The sequence below is a fragment of the Panthera leo genome, chromosome E3 (genome assembly GCF_018350215.1).
Source record: "Panthera leo isolate Ple1 chromosome E3, P.leo_Ple1_pat1.1, whole genome shotgun sequence".
Classification (NCBI taxonomy): domain Eukaryota; kingdom Metazoa; phylum Chordata; class Mammalia; order Carnivora; family Felidae; genus Panthera; species Panthera leo.
Window position 1 is genome coordinate 19,869,853 of NC_056694.1, and position 7,586 is coordinate 19,877,438.

Consider the following 7,586-nt stretch of genomic DNA (forward strand, 5'->3'; position numbering starts at 1 on the left):
GTGTTAAAGGGGCTTGATAGATTAGAGAAAAAAAGGAAAAAGGAAAAAAAAAGGAAAACATTTGAAATTTTGAAAAAATGAATACCATGAAATAGAATAAAATGAAATTATGGAAGTAAAATAGAATTTGAAAAATTTACAAAAAGTAAAAAATATACTAGAAAAAATTAAAGAAAAATATTTTTATTAAAAACTGAAAATAAAAATAAATTTTTCTTTCTGTATTCAAGAAAAAGAAAAGAACCAAGAAAAAGAAAAGAACCAAAAAAAAAAAAAAAGAAAATTGAATAGATGGACCAGATAACAGACTGCAATACGACTGAGATTATTTCGTTTTCCCCTAGAAGTCAAACTGTGAAGCACTTTATAGCCCGTAAACTAAGCAGGCAGAGAGACTCGGGTTTCTCAAGAGCGAGGTTGGCCCAGTTGGACGGGGCTTAGTGTAATGGCTCCGTTCTCCACTAGATGGCGCTGCTTAGCTTATGGGGTGGACGGTTGTGGCGCTTGTAGGTGCGTATGCGCATGCGCCAGAGTGGCGAAAATGGCGTCATCCAGCCACCCGGTGTCTTATCAGATCTCCGTTCTCCTCGATCAGCAATCGCGCACCCGTCCTTTGTCTTGGGCTTCTGTCTACTTCCTGCTTTTACACCGTCTGTGACCAAACGGCACCTCCCTCCTGAGTTTTGTCCCAGATGCGGCTGTTTCTCCCGACCCCTTACTTCTGAGGGACTGTGGCTTTTACCCGTTCCGCCCCTCTGCGGGAGGGTATCACCGAGCGGTGGCCGGGTGCCGGCCGCACCCAGGAACGTTTGAGAGACCGTGCTGCTGCCGAGGCCCAGAGACCGCGGCCGGGTGCCAGCCTGCCCCAGAAAACGTTTGCGCGACAGTGGAGCAGCAGCGTTTCAGGGATTATGGCAAATCACACCACGCGTCTGGCACCAGGCTTCACCCCCAGGGACCGTGTTCCAGCACCAGCTAATGTGGTTTTTCTTTGGGGTCTGCCGAGGTGGCCACACGGACTCTACCAGATGCCCTCCCAGCAGGGGAACCGCCTCTCCCGTGTGGCCTGAAGACCCCCGGACTCCACTCTGCTCCCGGGGATTCGTCCTTCCCACCAGGGCACCACCAGGTATCAGCTGCGGCGTTTCAGCCTCTGCGCTCCCCGTTTATAGAGTCTTAGTGGAATTGAAACCCTCTCCCTTCTCCTTCCTCCCTTTTTAGTTCAGCCCTTGCGGCTGTTTCCACTTTTCCACTTTCTCTCCAGCTGCTTTGGGGGGGGGGGGTGCTTTTCCCCATACTCTCCCGCCGCCTCCATCCTCTCTCCACCAGCTCCCTGCCCTCAGCGGCTTCTCTCCCCCCCCTCCAGTTCACCCCTCCGCGCCGTGTACCCGCTGAGTTCTGTGGTTCAGGTTGTGCAGATTGTCGTGTTAATCCTCCGATCGGTTTTCTAGGTGTGCAGGGTGGTTTAGAGTTGGTCTGGTAGTATTTCATGGACGCGAGATGCAAAAAAAAAAAACCTTCCATGCTGTTCCGCCATCCTGGCTCCTCTGTCACCTGTGCTTCTGGCCCGCTATACATTGGGGGTTCCCCCTACCCCATCCTTGGGTGCCGTTGATTTGCTGGACCAGCTCTCGAAACTCAGAGAAACATGTCACTTGCGAGATCACCAGTTTGTTATAAAAGGATGTGACTCGGGAACAGATAGAAGAGCTGCATAGGGCAAGGTATGGGGAAAGGGCACAGGTTTTCCAGGCTCCATCTGGGCACCGATCTCCCTGCAGATCCACGTGGTCCCCAACGCGGAAGCTCTCCTCTGGGTTTTTGTGGAGGCTTTACCACACAGCCACGACTGATTAAACCGTGGCCTTGGTGGCCATTCACCCTCCTGCCCCTTTCCCCTCCTTGGGGTTCGAGGGGGGTGGGCTGAAAGTCCCTCCAATCACATGGTTGGTTTCCCTGGCAACAGGTGCCCATCCTTAGGTGCTTTCCAAAAGTCACCTCAGTACCATGAAGTCAGATGTGGTGGAAAAGGGGTTTGCCCTGAAGGTCGTGTCCCCTTGATTGCTCTCATCGCTTGGGGAGTTCCAAGGGTTTTAGGAGTTCTGTGCCAGAAACGGGGACAGAGACCAAATTATTTCTTATTACACATCACGATATCACAGGACTCCTATTCAAATCATTTTAGGTGATACAAAGACTTGGCCTTTGAAATACGTTGAACTGTCCGACAGGAATAACACACGAGTATCTCGTGAGGTGGTCTCGAGGAATAAACGCCATGCACTCAGTCAAGTGTAAGGTCCCCTAAAGGTTATTTATTTATTAAAAAATTTTTTTTATTTATTAAACATTTTTTTTAATGTTTATTTTTGAGAGAGAGACAGACAGAGCGCAAGCAGAGAAGGGGCAGAGAGAGAGGGAGACACAGAATCTGAGGCAGGGTCTGGGCTCTGAGCTGTCAGCACAGAGCCTGATGTGGGGCTTGAACCCATGAACTGTGAGATCATGACCTGAGCCGAAGTCGGATGCTCAACCGACTGAGCCATCCAGGCGCCCCTCCTGAAGGTTATTTATGAGGCCAAGGGTCTGGGTTTCTCTAAGAGGACCCCAAAAGTCTGTGGGCAGGGATGATGTGGAGAAGTAGCAGAGGTCTGGTCTTTCAGAGAGGTTGGCTGCACGCAGGAAGGACAAGAGGAACCCGAGATTGTTCTAGGCTCGTTCTGCATGGAGTGACGTCAGGGAGTGGTTTAGACTCAAAAGAGATCTGAGTTTTCCTGCCGTGTTCTGCCTTGTTTCCAGTTCTATTAATTATCAGACCTCCCTGTTGTTATTATTGGGCCCCTTCACACTTGACCTCACAGACCCCGCAGCTGCCCGGATGCCAGACGGGCAGGTTCTCAGTTTCTGGTGTCTGCTGCTTCCTGGTATCTGGGCGACCTGATCTGCAGGCCTACAGGAGTGGGATTGCTTGAGTTCCAGGGCTCAGGGACGGTTATGTCTCTGGGACCCGTTCCTGGGCCAAGCTCTGTTCTCCCTGATTCCTTTGTCCCAACCACGGGCCTGGTCTTTCTGTGTCTCCCTCCTGATCCTACCCGAGGCTGTGTTTTTTCCAGAAAGGCCGCCTCTTGTTCTTCAAAGGCGTTACATCTGAAAGCTCCCAACGTGCCACACTCAAAGCAGTCTCATGGGCCTCCAGGAGCAAAGGGGCAGAAGATTCAAGGGTTAGCAACCAGGCCCCAGGACACTGGGCCAAAGGCTGCCCTCAATTATTGAGGAAGCATTCTGGGGGAGAGCGGAACTCTTTGAGCCTCGTCTTGCTATACTGGTAGCTGTCCATGGTGTGGGGCATCGCGGCCTGTGCAGGGGATTTGCCTGTCTCGTTGAAGGTTCCTGGTGCAGCTGCCGTCCCCGAGGCACAGCTGACCCCATTTCCTCATCTGAGCAATGCTGTCACTTACAGGGCCGTGTGTGAAAACACACAACACAGCCCCCGGCTGAGTGTAGGGAAAGGTAGCTGCAGCTGGACCCGGGTCCTAGTAGGAGAGGGTCTGTCCTCGACACGCACCTGCCACTGGGACTTCCGTCCAGGCACACACAGTGCTTTCCTTCCCTTGGCAGCCTGGTGGGGGTAGGTGTCTATGCTGATATGGACACTTCTGGGGTTGGGAGAAACAGAAGACTGGACTCATGGGGAGTTTGCAGGGAGAAGGGCTCTTGTTGAAGATGGTCTGCACCAGGGTGGGCGCTGGGGATCTGGACGCGTTCTTGGGTAGTTGAAACCCTCACGGGCCCAGTGTGGCACCAGGGCCTAGAGCTTCAGCCAGTTGGATATCTAGAGGCTTGAAAGACAGAGACAGTGGACCCACACTTTGGATCTGGAGGTCACTAAAGCACAACTCAGCCCGACCCCCACCTCCCAATGTCTCCTTGTCCCTTTCTTCTGGCTGCCAATCTGGGCCAGCTTCCTTTGGGTGTGAGATCCAGGGTCTCACTGACTTCATGAAAACCCTGTAAGAATTAGGGTAGCATATGGAAAGCCCTGGAAAGGAGTCGGTATAACCTTGAGCTAGTCTTGGCCCTTTCCTGGGCAGAGCGGTCAGAGTGGACTAAAAGACAGCTGATTTTCTCCCTTTTGGTTCCTTCAAGCTCCATAATTTTTGGGTCCCTTCAGGACTCATGGATGTGAATAGATTCGAAATGGGCACACCAGCATCCAAACCTATCCCCTTCATTGTGTAGACCTGACCCAGAAGGATGAATGTGGAAGAGATCGGGGAAGAACCACCTTTCAGCGGGACCCTATAGTTTTTCCAAAGTTTCTGGAGGAGATGTGTTGAATGACTTCGCCCCACTGTGCCCTCCAGCAGCCACTGGAAGAGTAAAGCCTCAGTGCCACCCAGCAGGAACCATCTCATTTGCATGCCTCAGAAACAATTTTTGTGAATTTAATTAATCACAGTTTACATGCTAATAACCCTTGAAATATTTTTATGGGTAAATAATGGTTATTCCCTGCTGTGGGGGAAATCCGTTGGTTCTAGTGTTCACACAGGTTTTATTCCCCATCGTGTGATTGATTAGAGAGTGAGGCTGATGCCTACCGTCACGACAGGAGGAGAGAGGTGTGATTTTCATTTTATGGATGAGGCCTGGAGAAGGCAGGCTCTTTCCCAGTAGATGCTTGAAAAAGTAGTGGCCAGTCCCCAGTGTGGCCACTTTTCCTTCTAGGACTCCTGGTATAACATCATGATTATGATTCTACTGTATTAATCATTATCTCATGACCACTACCACCACTACCATTTCGCTACTTAAAACCAGTTTTCTCACCAACACCACCACCACCCCCATCACCATCATCATCACATCACCATCACTACCACCACTATCACTATTTTACTTGCCATTATCACCATCACCACCACCACCATTACCCTTATCGCCATAACTGCCACCATCACCACCACTACCAACATGACCACCATCATCACCACCATCACCACCACCATCACCGCCACCACCACCACCACCATCACCACCATCACCACCATCACCACTACCATCACCACCATCACCACCACCATCACCATCATCACCACCATCACCACCACTGCCATCATCACCATCACCACCACCATCACCACCATCACCACCACTGACATCATCACCACCACCATCACCATCATCACCACCATCACCACCACTGCCATCATCACCATCATCACCACCACCATCACCATCACCATCACCACCATCACCACCACCACCATCATCACCACCATCACCACCACTGCCATCATCACCATCACCACCAGCATCACCACCATCACCACCACCATCACCACCACCACCATCATCACCATCATCACCACCACCATCACCATCACCACCATCACCACCACCACCATCATCACCACCATCACCACCACTGCCATCATCACCATCACCACCATCATCACCACCATCATCAGCACCATTACCCTTATCGCCATAACTGCCACCATCACCACCACTACCAACACCACCACCATCATCACCATAATCACCACCACTGGCATCACCACCACCATCACCACCATCATCACCACCATCACCACCACTGCCATCATCAACATCATTACCACCATCACAACCATCACCACCATCATCACCATCACCATCATCACCACTTCCATCATCACCATCATCACCACCATCATTACCATCATTATCACCTCTAACGCCACCATCACAGCCAACACTGCCATCACCCCCATCATCACCATCATCACCATCATCACCACTTCCATCATCTCCATCATCCCTATTATCATCACCACCACCACAGCCCTTAATGCCACTGTCACAATCACCGTGATTACTGCTACAACGATACAATCTCAACCTTGATTACTTTTCTGTACCTAGGAGGTGCTACTCCATCCCATCCAGAAACCCAGCATCCTCCTTGGGCCCTCCCACCACTCTTTCTTTTTCCCCACATCTTCACACCTCCCACTGATTCTGCCTTCTGCATGTCTCTTCAAGTTATGCCATTATCTTTCCATATTTACATATATTTTTCTATATATATGTTCTCATAATTTCTCAGTTGCTTTCCTGCAAAACTGGCTTATTTCTATCCGGTGTATTGCTAGAATGTCTTTCTAATATGGAAATATGACTTCTGTGATTATATTTGGTACTCCAACTTGAGTACTATATAAACTATGTTTTTTAAAGAGAGAGAGAGAGAGAGCACAAGTGAGGGAAAGGGGCAGAGGGAAGGAGGGAGGGAGGGAGAGAGAGAGACAGAGAGACAGAGAGAGACAGAGAGAATCTTAAGTAGGATCCATGCTCAGCACAGAGCCCAACATGGGGCTCGATCCCATGACCCTGGGACCATGACCTGAGCTGAAATCAAGAGTCAGATGCCTAACCTACAGAGCCACCCAGGCATCCCTATGTAAACTATTTTTATAAAGAATATTCTATGGACTTCACATGGGCTTAACCATTGTTTATTTTAATGTTGCTCAGCTATTTACAAACAAAACTAGGTATCAATTCAGTCTTCATGTGAATCCGATCCACCATCCATTGTAAGATACATAATTATTTTTTTTGATGTGTAATTATTTTATGTAGCATGAAGACAGAAAAAGTGCTGTCAGTTGTAATTATAAGAGGCTATAGATTTTAAGATGCATCCCAATTTCAGAGTCAACATGTGACAAAAATTATGTTTTAGAGTCAATGAGAAAAGTTCATAAACAGCTGTAAGACTAACACAAATTAGAAACTATGTACAAATAAAAGTGATAAAATTCAAATTAGTGTTATTTCGTTAATATGATAGATGATGTTGTTTTGTTGAAGCTAATTTGCCACTTACTGAGGATAAATTGCTGTTTTGGCACAGGTTCTCTTGAGTTCCACTGCCTTTATTACTTTGGGTGGTGCGGAGACCCAATCTTCCTACCCTTTTTTCTAGGACCACTTCCCTGTCATAGCAAGCCACCAATTGGCCTTTAAGTGCCACAAACACATCATCCGCATATCAACTCTACTTCCTTTCTTTCCCCCTTGTCCTGGGACAATTAAAACATTATTGCTAGACCGCAAAGTGATCCCAGGCAAAAACACCACGTGGCCACTGCAATTCCATGCTGGTTGTCAGGGAGAGGATCCAGAACGTGCTGATATTTTGGTGAACACATCAAAGTTTTAAAAGTTCTTGCTGAGCACTCACATAAATCCCTAAGTATAAATCAGCAGATTCTGGGGGATCCTTTTTTTAAAAAAAGTGTATTTATTTATTTATTTATTTATTTATTTATTTATTTATTGAGAGAGAGAGAGAGAGAGAGAGAGAGAGAGAGAGAGAGAAGGCAGGGAGGGGGAGAGAGAGAGGGACAGAGAATCTTAAGCAGGCTCCACACTGTCAGCATGGAGCCTGACGTGGGACTCGATCTCATGAACCATGAGATCATGACCTGAGCCGAAATCAAGAGTCAGGACACTTAACCGAGTGAGCCACCCAGGTGCCCCTCGGGGATCCTTGAATGACAATTTTAGACGCTGGTCCTCAAGATAAAGTCTCCATT